This window comes from Anomalospiza imberbis, chromosome 12 (assembly GCF_031753505.1).
Source record: "Anomalospiza imberbis isolate Cuckoo-Finch-1a 21T00152 chromosome 12, ASM3175350v1, whole genome shotgun sequence".
In the NCBI taxonomy this organism is placed as follows: domain Eukaryota; kingdom Metazoa; phylum Chordata; class Aves; order Passeriformes; family Viduidae; genus Anomalospiza; species Anomalospiza imberbis.
Genome location: NC_089692.1, coordinates 7,752,102 through 7,772,100, shown reverse-complemented (window position 1 = coordinate 7,772,100; position 19,999 = coordinate 7,752,102). Strand labels below are relative to the sequence as shown.

General features: G+C 37.9%; 1 long non-coding RNA gene across 2 annotated transcripts; it reads left to right on the top strand.

The window, feature by feature from the left end:
- The first annotated feature begins 205 nt into the window (after window positions 1–205).
- LOC137481124 (uncharacterized) lies at window positions 206–3,125 on the top strand. 2 transcript variants are annotated; one of them, XR_011003334.1, is made up of 4 exons: window positions 206–325; window positions 400–505; window positions 1,209–1,320; window positions 1,726–3,125. It is a non-coding gene; the product is annotated as an uncharacterized lncRNA (long non-coding RNA). The 2 variants fall into 2 exon arrangements; XR_011003333.1 differs by having other exon boundaries at window positions 212–505.
- The last annotated feature ends 16,874 nt before the right edge of the window (window positions 3,126–19,999 follow it).

Below are 19,999 nucleotides of genomic sequence, written 5' to 3'. Positions count from 1 at the left end.
TACTGTAATAAAAATCATTCCTCAGTGACCAGTGTTCCATGAGTGAGTCAGGCCTTAACCTTGAGCTTCTCTTTCTCATTTTTTAAATAAAGTCACATCCTCCTTAAAATGTGAGTAGCTTCTAACTCCAGTACTCATCTTGCAAATATCATATCAAGGGGTAATGGTAATACTCTCTTTGTGTTTGCATTCAGTATTCCCTTCCTGTGAAATTGAGTGTGAAGGTTGTTTGGCTAGAGCCCCACTCCACACAGCTCAGGCAGTCCTGCTTTGGTCTGGGTGCAGCACAAGCCTGGCTGAAGGAGATGGGTGTCAGTGCAGTGGGGTAAAGACAGGGGCCACTCTACCAGATGGTGTAGTGCACCTGTGCTCCCCAGTTCATAAATCTGTGTCCCGCAGGGTCCCCTGCTTCCTCTCTCTGAAGCTGGACTGACACAAAAGCTGGACCCCACAGAATTTTCATTGATAGAACAGCTGGGCACTGGTTTAGGTCCCAGTTAAGCATGTAAGTAGTAGTATTCATTTCATGTGCTTCAGAGCCTGACAGGATAGCCATGCTCTTCCTCAGCTCCTTGGGAGACCATACTAACAATTTTGCAATAATGATCTTCTTAGGACCTATTTCTTTAAAAAGGATTGCAATTCACAGATATCTGAATTTTATGCCTGTAAAATTCATATGCATTTTCCTCTCCCCCCACCTCTGCATTATTTCTTCTGTTTACAAAAATGTGAGAGAGCTCAGTATTTCCAAAAACCAAGACCAGGCTACCTCACAATGAAGACTTGAGGTTAATGTGTTTGAGATTAAAGCTCAGTATTTTTCTCCTATGATGTGCACACACTTCTCTTCTGCCCCCTAACTGGCACTCTTTAAAGATCTCTAGCCCTCTGCAGCTATTTTATAAAACAAGATTCTCAGTCTGTCATCAGACTTTCCCTTTCTCATACTGCTTCTATGTTGTACTCACAGATTGTTTGATGCAGTGATGTTCTTTAGGAACTATTTCTCTCCAGTCTCAACTGCTACGTCTATAAATCAAAAAGTTTTCCCATTTTTTTTTCTAATTCCCTCTCTGCTGTCTGAAAACTTCAGAGCCTCTCTTAACAATTACATAATCTGTCTCTAAATCCAGCAAAACAATTTTTCTTAAAGATGCTGTGAAAAGATGCTTTGAATTGACTTAAGGTCTGTTTCTACACATCAGTTAATATGAGATATTCGATAAAGACTATACAAGCGTGGTACAATATGAAGAATTAACTGTCAGGATTTTGAAATGTATGTTATGCTAAAACATGCATTTTGTGTCTTCTGAGGTGAGAGATTATATGGATGCATGGTCTGTGCACAGATGGACTTCATAACTTGTCTGTTCATTAGATTATTTTCATCAATATTATTTCCTCCAATCCAGATGCTTCCTACTATCTTGGCCTGAATCACAAATACCTCAAAAAATATTTAAAATACCATAATTAGGAAAGAGGTTTATGTAAAGCTATTGAAAGGATGTAATAATATAACTGAACTGCATTTAAAAATGCATTTATTTTAATGTCCAACTTTTCTACTCAGTGTAAGGTTGTAGTGGAAATTTTAAAATACTATTTAATTTGAAATTTTAAAACCTGATTTTTAAATCAGTTTTTTTATGTAGTCTTTGTTATTATTTGTATCCTCAATCATTCCTCCTTCACACAAAAGAATTTGGTTTTTTTCAGATCCTGACTGATTAAAAAGCTCCCAGTTGGTTATGTAAGAGCAGCACATGGAGCACACACCAGGAGCTGCTGGCAGCACGTTACTGACTAACAGAGTGAGAGACCTTTCAGACATTTCTGAAGCTCTGTGTAGGATTCTTAAAGGCAACTGTAAAATGTGTTTTAGGAGTTAGTGCTAACAGACCTCACCAGAGCAGCTGAACTTTAAGGCTTAATCTTTTATTCAAACGCATGAGTGAACTCCAAGAAAGGGACAGGAGGAGGTTCACAGGAAGAGGAATGCAAAATTACTGTTAAATTTTGAAATTTGAGCTGGAGTAGCATGGGGCAGAGTTAGTTCTCGCCTGTCTTGCCTAACCAGACATGATTTTCACACAGATCTATCCATACCACAAAAAAATAAGGATTCAGAGGAACTTCTAAAAGACAGAAAATATCCATGGATAATTAAAGAAATTCCATCAGTAGAGCTGTGCTGATGAGGATACAGCTGAAGGAATTGAAAAGAAATTTCACTCACACTTAGTTTTGCTGCACACAATACCATACTACCTGGAATATATTTATTTTTTTCTCTTTAATCTGCATACTGCCAAATCAGCCTTTTTAGAGAACTGCTAGTAAGAGATAAAAATATGTTTCCTTAGTATAATGTAACTGAACGAAAGAGCTGAAAAGGCTACATTTAAGGCTCAGATATTTGGTAAGGTTTTGTAAGCCTAACCCTCCTATTTTTTAACCTCATAAGGTGGAAAAAAATTTGCCACCAAAGAAGAGGACTGTGGAAAATAGTGTAGTTATTGCCACAGCTTATTGAAATAAATACTCTTCCAAGTCAAACTCAATCATATTTGTAGTCAATATTTTAGTGAGCAACAGTTTGAAGGAGCTGCAGAATCACATTTTTATGTCCCTCTTACCCAAGGGAGCATTTTCTTTCCCATTGTTCAAATAAAATTTGCTGACTGACACCTAAAAAATGCATGCAAATGTTCTGAAGTAATTTTAGGGTTTGACCTTACAGAAAGTCCACAGAGACTGTGGGATGGAGCCCAGAATTATTCCATAGACATAAGCACAGTAAAGTTTGGGAATGAACGGGAGTTTTGCTTTTTCTCCTTAGCAACTGGATAGACTGCCGGGTCTGAATTTAGTTACTCTTCTGTGTTTCCAGCAGTTTGAGAGGATATTAACTGCACACTGTAGGTCAATCAATTTGAGAATGTTTTCCTACCTGATCCCTTTGAAATCTGCAGGATAATGATTCTCTACATGAACCACAACCTACTGTGCTTTCAGTTATTCAACCACATTTTATCAACGTTATTCAATTGTTCAGAGGCAAAACCCTTAAAGATTAAAGTTAATGGAAGCAATTACCTATCTCTGAATTAGCAAAATTATCCTTCTCATTCTTTGCTGTTGTACCTGCACTCTGCCATTTGGCAGGGGCTGTGCTACACAGTCACCCAACCCTTCAATGCCAGTTTGACCATGATACAAACTGAAGGGAGTCACTGGCCAAAATGCTATCCATCATTTCATCTTCAAAAATATTATAAATATTGTTCCAGCCTCTGCATTGATTTAAAGCCACTGAGTAATCATAACTGTGTACTCCCTGAGGATGTTCCAGGAAATTATATACTAGAACCAATTTCCTCTCTAATACAGTTGTTGAAATTCAGGTCAGGTAGCCACTGACCTCATTGTCTGAAATTCTGAAATCTCCACAGCACAAACATAATGTTTACATGGCAACAACACTGCTGCTTTGTGCTGATTCCTCTAATGTACATAAATTAAGTTAAACCAATCATATTTTTCATAGAAGTTATTGTATTAGTTAAGCACAACAGCATCCACAGTTCTACATTTTTTCCCTGTTGGCCCTCTTGTAGAATATTATGATAGAGAAAATATAAAACATGACAGATAAAGGTACATTTGTTTTTACCTATTGCCTCTTTGTAAAACTTTCATGTGTACAAACTTATTTTCAGTACGTATTATAAAAACTAAAAATCCTTACCAGTTCCAAAAATCCTGGGAGTCTTGCCAAAAACTGCTGTAAATAAAGATACAGATAAAATAAAGACAGGAATCTTAGACGTTATAAAGTCTATAATAAATAGCTGAGAATGTTTTGTGATTTACAAATATGAGATTTACTAAGTCACTGTGATGTGCATAATTTTCTTAAACTGGACAGATACTGCAGCTTCATGATGAAGCATGAAGCACACTTCAGAACTGGCCTCAGTAAAGAGTCTTCCATTTAATTAGCAGTTTCTCCGGTACCATCTGAGACAGCAAGACATGTTACCAAAATGACTTCTGTCTCTAATTCATTTATTTGGGGATCATTTCTTCAGGACAGGAAGAAGAAAACACAATCCTGAATGCATGTCAAAATGGACTACAAATTAAGAGATGAAAAAACAACCTTGATTTCCTCACACCTCTGCATAAATCTTGACATTTTACTCCACTTTGTTCTCCTCACAGTCATTTACTTTTATGGCCTGTTTTGCCAGAGAGACAAACAATCTCTGTTGATTTATCTAGTCACCTCTGCAAAGCATTAATATTGATAGAGTGGAAACATGTCAAGCAGGTTCCTTTCCACATAAGGATTTTTTCCCTGAATTATGGAAATGCAGAAGGAGAAATAGAAATGCTAGGCTTTTCGTGTTCATTTATAAGCTGTTTAGGAAGGGAGGAGCACATTTTCTGTCAACTGCACTGGAGAAAGGCCAGCAGATTCGATTCTGGCATGCAAATCTTAATGGCAGCAGTGGCTTTGTTCTTATCCATCCAGCCCAGAGCAGATGCAATGGCTGTGCCATGCACATTCCAGAGGAATTCAAGAGGCACAGCACTGAGAACTCTCACCCAGCACGGCCTGCTCTGCAGCTGCCACTCATAACCAAGACTCTGTTGTTAAATAAAAATGTCTAACAATGGACTTCTGGTTAGCTTTTTTAAAGTTAGACACAGATTAATATCTCTTTTTGTTACCAACCTCTTGTTTGTTGGTTTGGGGTTTTTTTACAAAATGTTTAAAATTTATATTTGAATTTTTAAAAGTAGTTTCCACATTAAAACAGATGAAAAGCCTGACTGGTTTACTGCAAATGCAGGGAGTATTCTCTTTAGCCTCATCTGTTTCAACATAAATATTTATAAATAATGCCTATACTAGATTAACAAATATAGTCGTAATATGAATCAAAATGTCCAACAGTAGGTGGCACATGTATTACATGTAGTGTAAGCATTTCACCATCTTTCTTTCTCATTTAATCCCACAATGGGTTTAAAAACATTTACAGTACAATTGGTGGAAAGCAAACACTTGACATTGTTAAAGGGGATAATTATTTTTAATTCTAAATTGCTACATGTAGGAAGAACAGAAGAAACAGCAAGCAAGCTTTTCAGGAAACATTAGGCTATACAAAATTATCCAGAAAAACATGGTGACAGGAGATATATTACAAATGCATAATTTAAAAAGTAACCGAACTTACATGTTTTGATTCTTTTTTGCCTCATTTTTGATCAGCTGTTTCAAATAGGTAGCTGTACTAGGCTGATGATTATAATCTCAGCAATTTCTACAATCTCTACAATTTCAAGTGGAATAGAATCTTCACATGGGAACAAAAATGAGGCCACAAATAAAAACTAATAAAATCAGGTCCTATAAACATGAGTAGAGAAAAAAAAAAAGAAAGAAAGATATCAGTCTTATCCTATTTCTTCTAGGAAATATTTTATTTGGGAAATTGAGGTCTGAGGATGGAATAGTCAAATATCTTTTGGTATCAGAAAGTCTCAGACCTGCTTCACCAAAGAAACCCTCAAATTTATTTATTGCATAGTCAGTATTCTACCTGTTAGATCAAGGGCTTTGTTCAAATGTCTATTGTGTGGTCTATTCCATGAAAAAGAAATGCTTTCAGACATGCTGGATTTCTAGGTTTCATGAGCACTTGATTGCTTAAAACTTGGAAGAAAAAGACAAGAGGCAGGATTTCTTGTCAAACACTATGATTCTAATGCTGGAACTATGTGAGTTCTTTATATTTTTCTTCAGAATGGTGATTTAATGAAAATAATCTGACAGGTTTGTTGAATATTTGAAGTTAAAGATGTGAAAATTGTAACACTTCAAAATAAAAAGCATAAATACAGAAAAAATAAACAGTACAGGCATTAATAACCTGACTTTTCCCCATCCTACTATAATTTACATGTTCTAATGTAAATTAATGTCAGTTTTTCAATAAAAATACCAACTCCAGTGCCACAGGCGGGATGAAATTCCAAGAGTAGAAAGTATAATCAGGTGGGGGTTTTTCCCTTCCCAGTGATGACTAGGTTAAAGTATAACATTCCTTCACTATGTTCTAAACTACTCCAAAACCAAGTTCCAGGGCCAGCAGCCTTTGAACTGCGGAGGAAGCTCAGCTTTGAGCAGAATAATTCTCAGGTCTTGTGCTATAATCATCATTCTCTAAACCAGAAATTTGCTGCAGAAATGTTAGCAGTGGTTTCAATATAGCTCAACAAATCTCTTTCAAGGAGAAAGAATGATGTGATTTGAACATGAATATAGCTGTCTGAAATACATAATTGGCTGCTGGACCATTACCATAACAATTATAAATGGCACAACATTAACTAGAAGGAAACGTCTGGATATGTGCTCTCAGAGGCACCAACACTAGATCTCCTTCAATAAATATTTAATATTTTAATTTTAATTATGATTTACTATTTGATTTAATATTTAATTAACATAATTAATATTTATGAAGACTGGAAAGAGCTGTATTGTGCCTTGATCAAATATGCAGGTGATCTAAAATTCTGTGGAGGAAAAGATTATGGCACTTGATGCAACTGAATTATGGTGACAAGGAAGCACTAGGAACCAGTTATGGAACAGCGGGATTTCTGCAGTGTTTGTAAATATAGGTGTGTGTACATCTAGATCATTACAAACTCCCTGTTTGTATCCATATACACACACCTACATACCTGTATGCATGCACAGTTTAACTGTTAAAATACAGCTTTGGCACAAGTTGACCCTAATTATAGTTTAAAGATACTTGAGCAGAGAATTCTGCCTAAACAAATGAGGTAATGTAAGCAAAATAAAAAGACTGGGGGCTTAATTTCAAAGCACTACTGGGAAAAAAATCTCACTGATTCCAGTTAGAATCTACACAATCCAGACACTTGAAGGGATGTTTTTTTAGGCATAATGAGGGTGGAGCAAAACACTGAAAGGTTAAGAGACACAGGAAATAAGGACATCCTAACTGAGCAGCAAGACAAAAAAGATCTAACTTTTTTTTTTTTGTCCAGTAAGTATCAAGTAACAAAATAAGATAAACTGGAAGAAACAAAAAGCAGACTTTTCAGAAGTTTCAGACTTCAGGCAGAGGCCTGATGAGTCTGTAGAACAAAACCAGACTAAAATATAAATAACATTAGTTTGTCTTCAACCTAGACCTCAGAAAACTAAAACAACCTAACCCCAGGGAGTAAATAATGATCTTGTAACACAGTAACAGTCAGAATAACAATACCAAGCAAGCAGCCGTTTATGTAACACAGTTAAAATAATTAAAAAATATATATATACACACATGTATGTATGTACACATATACTGCAAAATGGGCATACAGAGATTTAGGGTACAACTGCACAAATAGTGTAGAGGAAAACAACTGTAAGCAGTAAAATCTGCACAGAAGACAAAGCATATAGAGCAGGCAGGAAAGATGTCCAGGAAAACCAAATTTATCCTGCAAAAAAAGCAGAAAGTGTCTCATCAAACCAAAGTGATCCTGCAGAGTAAGGAAGAAGTATGCCTGGCAAAAGTCAGAATTCCAAGACAACGAAGTAAAAAGAACTATGACAAGATGCTGTGGGATAAATAAAGCACTAAGGACAGATGAACAACTGCAGGGGGCAAAAAAAATATCCTCCTTCATTCCCAGCTTTTCTTGCTGAAGAGCTTTCACCTCTGATTTCTGCAAGTGAGACCATCAAGGACTATCAGTGCTGACTATATGGGGCTGGGCCATGGGCTTTCTTCCACTGGTATTTTATGGGAAACTTAAGGAGTCGTACATTGGACAGGCGTTGATAACGACCGACAGCAATTAAGAACTAACCACTGCTCATGGTATTGTATTATTACTGGATATCAATGTAATAAATTGTTGCTTTGAAAATGGTCTTATTTATTGGCTCTCTATAAACATTCCCTTTACCGTGGCCTCTAGTCCCCTGATGCATGCAAAGATGCAATCTATATACACACACATGCATATATTCTATTGGAAAATTTTCTGTATTTATCTCCAAAAATAACATTTTGTCATGACTGGAAAAAATCCCAGGGAGTTTGAAACCAGGTTTAAAGAGGTACTTAAAAGTTTTTAAAGCTACTTATAAAGTTTTTTCAGTTTTTGCTCCAAAGAATAATCTGAACAAGGACAAGAAACTCTGGAAATGGAATATTAACAGAATGACTACTTCAACACCACATAAGGCAGATGGACAAGTAAGAGCTCTGCTCTTCAGAAATATGAACCTAGTTAAAAAATGATGACTCCTACCCTCACAGTAGTAAACAAAGTTGCATCTGTAACTGAAAAATTAAATGCAGAAACAAACAGATGAAATGTCATTAGCTGCAATATTATGAAATTGGTTTTTTTTAAGTTGGACAGTGTGTTGCCAAGATAATGTTTAGCCCCAACCTGAGCTGAGTTAAACTCACAGAATATGACATTTCTGCCTTGTTGAAAGGTAACAGGAGCAGATGTCCTAATGCTCCGTGCACGCCCTATAGCAGGATGAGAAGGACACAGGTTATATGTAGCAAATGCCAGTTTTGTTCAAAAAGGGGAGTTTCTGCTGGCTCAGAAGCAGCAGGCACTGGAAGGAAGCATCTACTGGAAGGAAGGGCTTCGTTCATAGCCCCTGGATGTGACCTTCATTTACCATCAGTGGTGTCTTCAAGTTGTTTTTCGGGCTCCTAATATGTTAATCCCTGTCTGGAAGTCTCAAAAGATCTTTATATGCTTCAGAACACATTCATTTTGACAGTTAACATTTCTAAGGTCAGTCTGACAACCATAAAAGGAACTTGGTGAATAGTTAATATCTTGTTTTCCCTTGGGCTGACTGTTAATCCATTGGATTAATATCATCTGCTACATATTACTGGCTTTCACCCTTAATGATGAAAGGATATAATCATAGCTGCTAGCTGCAAGAGTTTTGTGCTGTCTCCATTGTTTAACTTATTCTCCAAAAATAAAAAACAGTTGGGAAGTATATAATACATTTAACATATAAAGGATAAGTAGAAGCTATACATTATATTGTACAGAAAAACAGAGAAAAAGACATAAAAGTGAAAAAGGTTTGCTTCAATCCTCCCCAAACATTATACAAGATGATCTAGTCTCTACCCATAATGAAAAAAGGCTATGAAAAATTCCTATCCAAATTCATCAATTTGCATGTCTCGCCAGCCAAATCAGCATATGGTCCTAACCAAACTCCAGCAGAAGCTGCAAATGTTTTTTGTGCAACCTGAATCTGATCCAAAACTCCTGCTCATGACTGGCATGAATACCTAGGAATACTGTAATATTTATTTATAACCTTAAATTCATGTTCATTGCACTGTGGGGTCAGATGCTCACAATTTTATAGTATCAAGTCCAAAGCTGTTTCTAGTGCAAGAAGCAGACATTCATTTCAATATTAGCACTCTGTGACTTCACTCCAGGACTTGGGAAAAAAACCAAATTATTTAATCTACTGTCTTGGTTTAATTTAAGAGCTGGACACTCCAAAATAGGTTAGCTCCCCTTTCAGTTTTATCCACTCTTTTTTTCATCAATAAGGACAGACAAATGTGAGTAGATATAAGTGAAAAAGAACAGCTGACTTAAACAAAAAAAACCAAAAAAAAAAACAAAAAAAAAAAGGAAACAGCAACAGGCAAAAAATAACTGATAATCAGTAGCTATAAAGTTGCTGAAACCTGCCAGACTGCCCAGGATCAAGGAGAACAAAAACGGCGGCAATCCGCCAAACCCCCTCCCAAGATGGCGCCCGCGCGTGGGGAGGCAGAGGCAAAATGGCGGACAAACCCCACTGGGCTCAACCTTTCCCCAGAGCAGAAAACCGGGAAGGCAGGAGCTTGTGGAGCAGCTCTGGCAGCACGTGGGAATCTGTGGCACTGCCTGGGAGCTGCGGCCCCTCGCTGTGCGCCGCCCCGCATCCCCCGGAGCCATGGCGGTGTCTGTGTGAGGTCAGGAGGGCTCGCTGCCCTCTCCTGCCACGTGCTGACTCCATCGCTGCCGTGCGGCCGTTCCTGAGCTGTTGGGGTGGGGGGATGAAACGGTCTTCCCAAGCTCCAAGACTGCCCCAACCAGCTCTGGCGCCGTACTGCCCACAGGCCTCATGAAATTCACCCTGAAACACCTTGGCTTGGGGAACGCAGCTTCTCGGCTTGCTGCTGCTGCTGCCATTTCAAACATGCCCAGAGCAAGCCCTTGGTTTGGTTTCCTTCCTGAAACACCTTGGCTTGGGGAACGCAGCTTCTCGGCTTGCTGCTGCTGCTGCCATTTCAAACATGCCCAGAGCAAGCCCCTCTGCGGGAGGAGCCAGAGAAGTGTGTGCATCACGCTGCCACAGCTCTGCCCGCACAAGGGAAAGGTGGGAGAGCGCAGCCTCGGGGCCTTAAAGAGCGGATCAATTCACTCCTTAAGATGTGGCCATGGGAAAATGTGCTCTGTATGTTACTTCTAAAGACGTCTTCCAATAAACCCGTTGACAGTGCAAGAAATCCCTTTTATTTCTTAATTTCTTTCCTATAAAAATGTCTTACACCATTTGGGTATTGGACAAAATTCCATCAAGTATGTCACTTCTGAAACGAGGGAAATTTATTTATTTACAGATTCTATCATCTTCAAAAAGTACAGCTTGCAAACATTGAACCAAAACAAAGGTTTAATTGAGTAAAGTACTATGGACATTACAAAGAACAAGACTTAGTGGATATCATAGCACATTTAGTAAGCATTACATCTGCTACTTTAATAGCTCTAAGTTCTACATCCTATTTATGAACAATTTTACTAATATTCCTATTTTACTAACATTTTACTAATATTAGTAAAATTTACTAAGAATATTTTACTAATATTCTTATATTCTATACTCAAAATGAAAAATTCTTAAAAATCTAAAATACAATCTGGTTTTGGGAAGGTAAAAACATACAGCCTGAGAATGAATACTACAGTGTATTCATCCTGTGTATTCCCTGGATGCAACTCTGTCCCAAAATTTCTTGTGGGAAGGGCTTGGCAGATGCATTGATCATCCCTTTCATCTCCTCCTCCTCTGACTTCTGCATGTCCTTCCACTCAAGACACAGATCTGGAAAGCTGACTTGATCCAGACGTCACCGTAGTCTGTTATGGCATGCATCCTCCTCCTCCTCCTCCTCCTCTTCCTCCTGGGCACTGCTGGAGTTTCTCCACAGGCTGAGCTGTCGTCGCCAGAGCTGTCCTGCTTGGGCGGCAAGTAGAAGACAAAGAGCATGAGAGCATCTCCACGGAGGCCCAGAACCACCAGTGCTGGCAGGCCGAGAGCAACAGGCTCCCTCCCCTCGGTGATTCCGAGCACCTCCTGGCTCCTCTGCTCCATCTCCAGCAGCAGGGCCATCTCCTGGTTGTGCTGCTCCTTGTGCTGGTGCAGGAGCTCCTCGGTGACCTTCATGGTCTGGTCATTCACCCTCACCATGAACTGGAGGACGCCCAGCAGCACCACGATTTGGGTGAAGGTTCCACCCATGGTCTGGTGGAAGAGGGACAGAAGGGACTCAGCAGGGCTGGGAGGGAGATGGCTGCTGGGGTAGTGGGGCAGGACATGCAGGGCCCTGGGAATGGATGGGAGAGGGAGCTCAAGGGAAAGCTCAAGCCACATCCCTGCAGCTCCGTGGTGGCACCTGCTCTGCCCTAGGTGGCCCCTGCACCCTCACCCCAGCTCCAAAACCCATCATGGCAGCTGGTCCTGCCCCCAGCCCCTGTCCAGCAGAGCCTTCCTCCCACCTGCCGTGCTCACCGCTGCCTCGAGACGCAGTGAGAGTCAACGCTACCGGCCGCTGTTCCTGGAGCTCCCGGTGACTGTTCCATGGCTTGGCCTCCGTGATGCCACCGGCCACGGAGCCCAATGGCACAGCCTGGCCATGGCCGCTGTCCCTGGCTCTGCACCGGGCAGGGCACAGAGCACCTGAAATCAGCCATCCACATACCCCGAGAGCCCTGGAGGCACCTCTTGGTGCCCATATTACTGCTGTCTCTGACAACTCATGAGGTGTAGGATAAAATCCCAAGGAAATTCTAGAACATATAGCAGAACTTTTTGTGCAAAGAATCCCTTCTTATTTCAGTAGTTCTGCTTCTGTAGGTTTATATATATCTATATCTATATATCTTAGGATGTGTAATATATTTCAGAAATATATAAAAATACATTTCTATTCCTAATCAAGCAGTTATTAGCATGCAGCTCTTTCATTAAACAAGACATTTTATTTTTAAAGCTTTTTTCCCCACGTTCCTTCACTTGCATACAGCAGTGATTGTAAAAAGGGAACTTGACTATTTCTTAGTGAGCAACACTGTACTGAAAAAAAAATGTAATAGAAGTCACAGGAACAAACTAATATTCAGTGGTCAAATTTGGAGCATATATGTTTGGAAAAATAAGCATAAAAGGAGATATCAAAAATATCACTTTTAAAAGTGTGGCACAAGGTTCGTAAGATTTCTACTTTGTAACACTCATGTCCAATTATCTTTTTTATGTTTATTTTTTCTCAGATATTTTAGTATAAAGAAAATATTTTAACAAGACATATACAGCTTGATTGCAGATGGAGATGGCTAAATTCACAACTGAATTTCAATGATCAGCAATTTCATTAACTGATAAGTGTACCCAAATAAAGAATGAGATTTTAACATGCATTAAATTGATTACAATGTACTATTGGGAAGCAGGTTTTGAAACAACCACCTAAGGCATAAAAAAATATGATTCAAATAGTGAACACAACTGTAATTGTGGGGTTTTTTTTTCCAATACCAGTTCACAGAAACAAGATTAATTAATGTAGTTTCTGAAATATTTTATAAGGAAGGATCTTTATATATTCCTCTTTTGAGATCTCTCTCCTAATAAAAGACAAAGAGAACAAAACATCAGAAATCATCTCAAGAGAGTAGTATTTTTTGCTCCATACCAGTGGAACAGAAGGCCTGTGTAACAGATCTGGAGATTCAGATTTCTTTTCACAGTCCTATTCCCCTGAATTTAGTTTTCCTAAATCACTGGGGGCTTTTTAAAATCTGTTACAGTTTTGTAACAAAATGAAACCAAACAAAACCTAAAAAGGAAACCAAGCCAAACACTGATCTCAGTTTTGCTAATGCTTTCTCAGTGCATGCTTTTCCCTGTTATCTGGTACTTGATTCACACCCAGTTCAAACCTTCCAAGCACCTAAACTCATTGTATTCATCATTCCAACCATTTTAAAATCCAGACTGTCTTAACAACCATGAGAGACAATGAAATGATAAAGAGTCTCAAAATCACATGGTTCTACAGAGACTTTGAATTTCCTAACTGATCTTGCTGCATGCTAAAGGTCACATGTGCTGGCCAAAGACTTTATTGTTTGTACCATTATTTTCTCTCTGATTTTCAGATACTTGCAAAAACCTTGAACCTGCTTCTTTTCCTTATTCTAGTCAAGTGACTGATAGTCCTTTAACAATTCTACTCACATCTTCTTTGCTCTTAAAGATATGTAGACCGCTATGAAAAACTCAGATGTTTCTTTAAATCACACATATTTAATTCAATCTTTTCTCATAAATTATTCCCTTATTCTCCAAGTGACTTTTCATGCAGTTTTTTAAACTCACTCTAATTTCCCTGATAAGGATCAATCTTGAAATGCTGATAGAAAGATGGATAAGGAGAAACACAGTCTTATGGGAAATATAGAACTGGCTACCATGCCCATGTTGGCTTAAGATAACTAGCAAGGGTAACAGTGTCTGTGAAAATGGGATGAAAAAGGCAAATAATCCACCTGATAAATCTGTAACCCCACTGTTGGGGCAAACCAGCCTATTACAGGAAAAAAATCCTGTACATTGTATATACTAAGTAAAAGCTTATGTCAAGTCAATAACTTGTTGGTTTTTAAGTGCTCAAAGTTTCAAAGAGTACTGCTTGTCCAAAATGTAAGCTAGAAAGTGTAACAATTTATTTCTTCTCATACAATCTGTAATTTTAGAACTAAAGAGAATACCACAGGTCTCACAGGAGGAAACAGCTGCAATTTTACAAGGAACACATAAAAGCAAGATAAACACATAAAAGGAGTGAATCTTAGTCATGGAGCTGTATGGTTCAGAGCACACATACTACAATTAAAAATGCACTAAATTTTATTCAGATGGCGAAAAATAAGAAATACTGAAGTCTTACTTTCAGATACAATTATGTGGTCTATACACAGCCTGGAGTTAGGTATGGAAATTCTCCCTCATGGAGCTACAACTGAAGTATTACAATTCATACTAAAATGCATCCAATTATACTGCCATTTAAGAAAAGGGGAGAAAAAAGAGAAGAGAAAGACTAGATTTTAAATTGCTTAAATTTTTAAAGTGAAGAGAACCAAAAACTGTATTGTAGGAGCAATCTTATTGTAGCAAATATATGACTAAAATTAACCCTAAGAAGAAAAGTCTTCAAATATAGCCACCTACTTTGTGTCTCAGGATTTCTTTCACACACTTGCATTTCTTAAAAATTCTGCAGAGCAGCACGTGTTCAGTTGCACTCAAGTCTGTTTAGATGTGAGTTTGTAGCCTGTCAGAATCCTGTCACGGTTGGAGGCCTAAGGATCCAATACACCCTTGGTTGTATCCATGTGCTCTCCTAAGCACAATCATCTTTGGGATATATTTTCCTTTTACTGGTGGATTTGCCTCTAATAACCTCAAATAAACTGTGCAGCATGTACTTCTTTTGGAGGTACTACTACTTATAAATATCTCTGTGTTTTACCATCTTTTAATATTTTTCTTCTACTGCTAATAAAGTTACATCACACCCTGTCAGATTTAGCAATCAAGCTGGCAAAACAATGAAATAGAGGTTCACTGAGCATCTTCATAAAGAAACTCTCATTAACAGGCTCAGGAGAATGATTGTGTTCCCTTCTGCCATTTCAGTGTGGTGACTGCCTGAGAGTCATTTGTAGTCCATTAACAAGGGCCAGGGTCTCAGCTGGGGTAGACTCAAGTGAATGAAGCTCTATTATATTATAGCTGCTAAGCATCTGTTACTGAATGTTAGAGTCAGTTTCCAAATGGTGAATTAAGTACAGAATTTTGCCTGTTTTTTCTCTGATCATGCATTTAAGAGCAAACATTCTGAAATGTTTTGAAATTAGGCATATTTTTTAAAGAGACTAATCCCTGATTTGCATTAAGGGGTTCAAAATGCAAATGAAAAATTATGCTATGACTGATTAAACTAATCCAGCTACTCCGGAGACATGCATTTCAAATTATATAGTTGCTCCTAATAATCAGCAAATGCTAATGTGATCAGTCATGAAAGTGATACAATCAGAGCACCCTGGTACACAGCTACTTTGTTCCCCTTAAGATTTCATCCTTCTCTTGCAAAAAACTTGGAATGAGAATGACCCACTTCCAAACTGCACAAGAGGAGACCTCTCTATACAGTTTATAATAGATCAGTTATTCCCTGACCTGACCTGTGCTGAGAAAGGTCTTTTCCTTGGTTGGAGAAGTAGCTGTCAGAAGGATATATTAAACAGAAGTTTTATATATTTATATCCCTCTGGACTCACACTGAAGCTCATGTATTAATTTCTCTAAGTGTACATTTTGGCTAAACAGTTGGTAACTGCAACTTTTATTTCAGGTTTGGGAAAGGTGGGATTACAGCCTTCAGAAAGATTTGGGATCAAATGCTGTGCTGTAGCCCAAAATATTGTAAAATCTGGGGGGCAGCTGAAATCATAAAGGAACTTTCTACCCATTTTCCATCTGCCCCTTTTACTACCTGCTGATCATCTCTGAAAAGTACTGATTGGCTTAACCATTTTCAAAACTAAAAGAAATTGCATGTGATTCATCTGAATCAGATAAAGAACAATATGCAGAATTTTAGTAAATATGCAGCACTTTGCCTGAGCAATAGCCATTTTGTAGAATGCTTTGAAGTAATTTTGAATGCAAGTTACTAATGCCCACAAGACTGAATGCTACCTTTTCTTTTTTCCTTCCCTTTAGCAGCTTAAAAAAGCCACAATCCCTTTTCTTTTTCAGAATTCCCTGCACTGATATGTCTTTTTCTGTTAAAAATTGTAATTTTATTGACTCTTGGACTGAAGATGGAACAGCTGAAGTAGCAAATTACATAAAATTGAAGTCTAAATTTGCTGCAAATTTCCTTAAGTTTTGGAATTATGTCTACGAGGTTATGCCTAGCTCTGTGAGGGAATAATTTCTTATAATATTAGCAAAATCAGCAAAGATCAGGAGACAGGTGCCAATGCTCTTTTATGAAGATGTGAAACATAGAAATCAACAACTGCAACACTAACAACAAAAAAAGAAACAAAGGCACAGAATAAAACTTCACAAAATTTGTGTGGGATTTAATGGTTTTTCTCCATGGAATGGTAAAACTATCTCAGGTAAGTAAATCCTCGTCTGATGATGAACACAGCCTTATAATCATGGATCAGTTGTAATTATGCTGGAACATGGTGTTTTCTCTAGGTATCTATCCTCTAATTTGTGTAGTTCGCTCTTCCCCTTGGACAGATGGAAGAGGTCTGGTGATCAGAAACAAGGAATCCTCTTTGTGCTTGTTGTTTATGCCAAAATAGATATTTATTTGTTGGATGATCCCCTACCAGCAGTTAATGCACATGTTGGAAAGCTTATTTTTGAACAAGGCATAAAAGCTGCTCTTAAATAAAAATAAAAATAAATAAAAACAATACTGTTGGTAATGCTTCTACTACAGGAGGTAAATAGGGGTCTTTTTCTTTCACTTATGAATGCTGTGGTATAAAATATGCATATGTATTTTCATAAAATAGTAACAATTCTTAAAAAAACCTATCAAATAAGTATCAAAGAGACACCATATTCCCTTTAGAAATAGAACAGAAAACAAACAATACATGTGAAGATTGCTGCAGTGCAGGTAGAAGAGAAGGAGTAGCAGGTAAATACAAAGCATTTGAGTTTTCAAGAGGAGAGAGATTTTTGTGACACATCCACTATGAGGATCAGTAACAAGATAATATTAACATTAATTGATTACTTAATAAACTGATTACTTAATAAACTTAATAAACTTCATGTTTATTACCTGTTGAAATGAACTGAGCTTATTAGTTCTGTCAGCCTCATCTCAAGAGACTACCAATCTACATGGTCTTTTGATTTCACATTTGTTTCTTTTGATTTTGAGTATTTTTCATGGTCTTTGTTTGCAAAGAGCAAGTGCCTTTCAGAAAGTGAAAGAATTGTCCCTAAAAAAAAAATCAGCTGATGCACAAATGTCCAAGTGCCCAAATGTTTTGAAAGGCAAATCATTAAATAAAAAGAACATTTCCTTTTTTGTGTGCGTTTGGGGTTTTTTTGGCAAGCTAACTGTCTTGCATCACCAAGGTAAAATAAGGACTGTAAATGAGAGTTAATATTTACCAGTTGTATGACCTCTGTGTGTTCTGCCCACTGATCATTCCAGAACAGTTTAAACAAAAGCTCAAGCTGTCTGTCTTCACTGACAACTCACTGTTTTGAACTTGTACACCAGCTTGACCTGATTCCTGTTTTCCCTCAACATAATCCTGCAATCTGATAGTTTCAATAAACAGGCAGAAGCACACTTCCACTTCATCACCTCCCACGGCAAAAAAACCCTCTCAAGTCTTTATGAGATCAAAAATATTTTAGCATTCCATCAATGACACAGGTTATGGTAGTGAGTTTAGCTATTTGAAGGCCTTATTAAGCAATTCCTTAACTAATTGTAGTTTCTGACTATTTAGTAACCTATGAAATCTATAGATTTCTTCCTCTTGAACTTGTCCAGTCTGCCTTTGGAACTACGTAGAGCACAGACAGTAAATTCTAGAGATTTACTGCCTGTGCTATAAAGAACCCATCACCTTTGGCTCAGAAAGGTTCTGGGCATCCCAATTATCACTGACCATCTAATTCCTATCCATCTTGTTTAGTTTGTTCTCATATTTTCAAATCTCTCTTGCATCATCCCTCAGCAATTTTCTTTATAGCTTGCAGGTTCAATTCAAGATGAGAAATCACTTTTTAATCTATAAAAAATTCTGCCCTGCCAGTTCAATTCAGAAAAACAGAAAAGGGGGAGGCAGAGGGGGAAATGGATCTATAACTACTTTTCCATGGAACAAAATTTGGTTTTTCCATTTCTTCCTGTTGACATTTTGTTTTGTCAAGGATGAGGAGGAAAATGGAATATCAATGTAGTTCTGTATGCAGACTTACTCATCATTCCAAATAAGTACATATAATTTATTATAATTTGTTAGTCAGTCAATAAGTGCTATAAAATGGAAGGAGTACTTACCATACAGCAGCATTTAGCAAAGGCAAGGACTCTGTGTATGAATAAGTACATTTGACAAAAAGTTCCTGTGAAATAGCTACCACTAAGGCACTTTTATGTGGCTATTGTGCTTAAGTATGCTTAATATTGGCTGACATTAGCACAAAAATGACCACATCTAGTTCTACAAAGAATTTTGTATTGCAGCTCCTGTAAACCACCTGGAGCACTGCAACCAGCTCCTGGCTCCCAGCACAAGGAAATCATGGCCCTGTTGGAACTGGTCCAGAAGGGTCTAAAAACAGCTCAGAGGGATGGAACACTTCTCCTATGGGGAAGAGTTGAGAAAATTGGGGCCTGGAGAAGAGAAGGCTCCAGGGAGACTTTATTGTAGTCTTGCAGGACTTGAAGGGGGCCTATAGGAAATGTGGGGACAGACATTTAGCACTGCCTGTAGCAACAGACCAAGGGGAAATGGTATCAAACTAAAGGAGAGTAAATTCAGACTAAATGGAAGGAAGGGATTTTTTTATGATGAGGGTTGTAAAACACTGGCATAGGTGACCCAGAGAGGTGGTAGATGCCCTATCCCTTGAAACATTCAAGGTCAGGTTGAGTGGAGCTCTGAGCAACATGATCTAGTTGAAGATCTCTACTCATTCCAGAAGAGTTGGATTGGATGAGCTTTAAATGTCTCTTCCAATCCTAAACTACTCCATGATTCTATATAACTTGACAAATGCATAGGGGGCATGTGAAACTAAAGGATAGGAAGGAAGAGATGTAGCAACAGGACTGGCAACTGCAGACATCTACATTATGGATACCTGAAGCACATTATATAAATTACAGCCTTTTGCATCAGGTTTGCTATTACAATACAAAAAGTACCACCTATAAAAGCTCTTACTCAGTTAATCTTCATAAAATGTATAAAAGTCTCTAACAGGGTGTCTCAGTGAAGCCATCACTCTGTAACCTCAGTCTGTAACAGCCTCTCTAATCTGCTTTCACTGATGTTGCTGTTATTTGTGTACAACACAGGCCTAAGTGGAGTAGTAGATTTTGCTGTAAAATAATCAAATCCTTGATATCCTGATTCTTATGCTTTTCTTTATTTTTCCTTACTTATGAAAGTAACAGCAAGTCTTTCAGACTTGAAGAAATTTATTTTCCTTTCAAAAGCATTACTTAAGAAGGTGCTTTATAAATGCTCATATTGTAAAAGCTGTAATAAAATTGCTTCTCCTATAATTTTTCAAACTCTACCATCTGATTCTGTTCTTTCCCATTATCTACAGATTTTACAGAGTCCAGTGAGTTTCTCTGATACAATTCCCACTGGCAGCCTAATGAACCATTTCTGCTAATAATACACATAAACTGGATGTGAGCCTTCAATCTCGCACTGAGATTTTTTTGCAGCAGTTTGAAATCATCTTTATTCTAGTTAAAATAGCTCTTGTTTTTCTTTTTCTGCTAATTGCAGTTGCTAT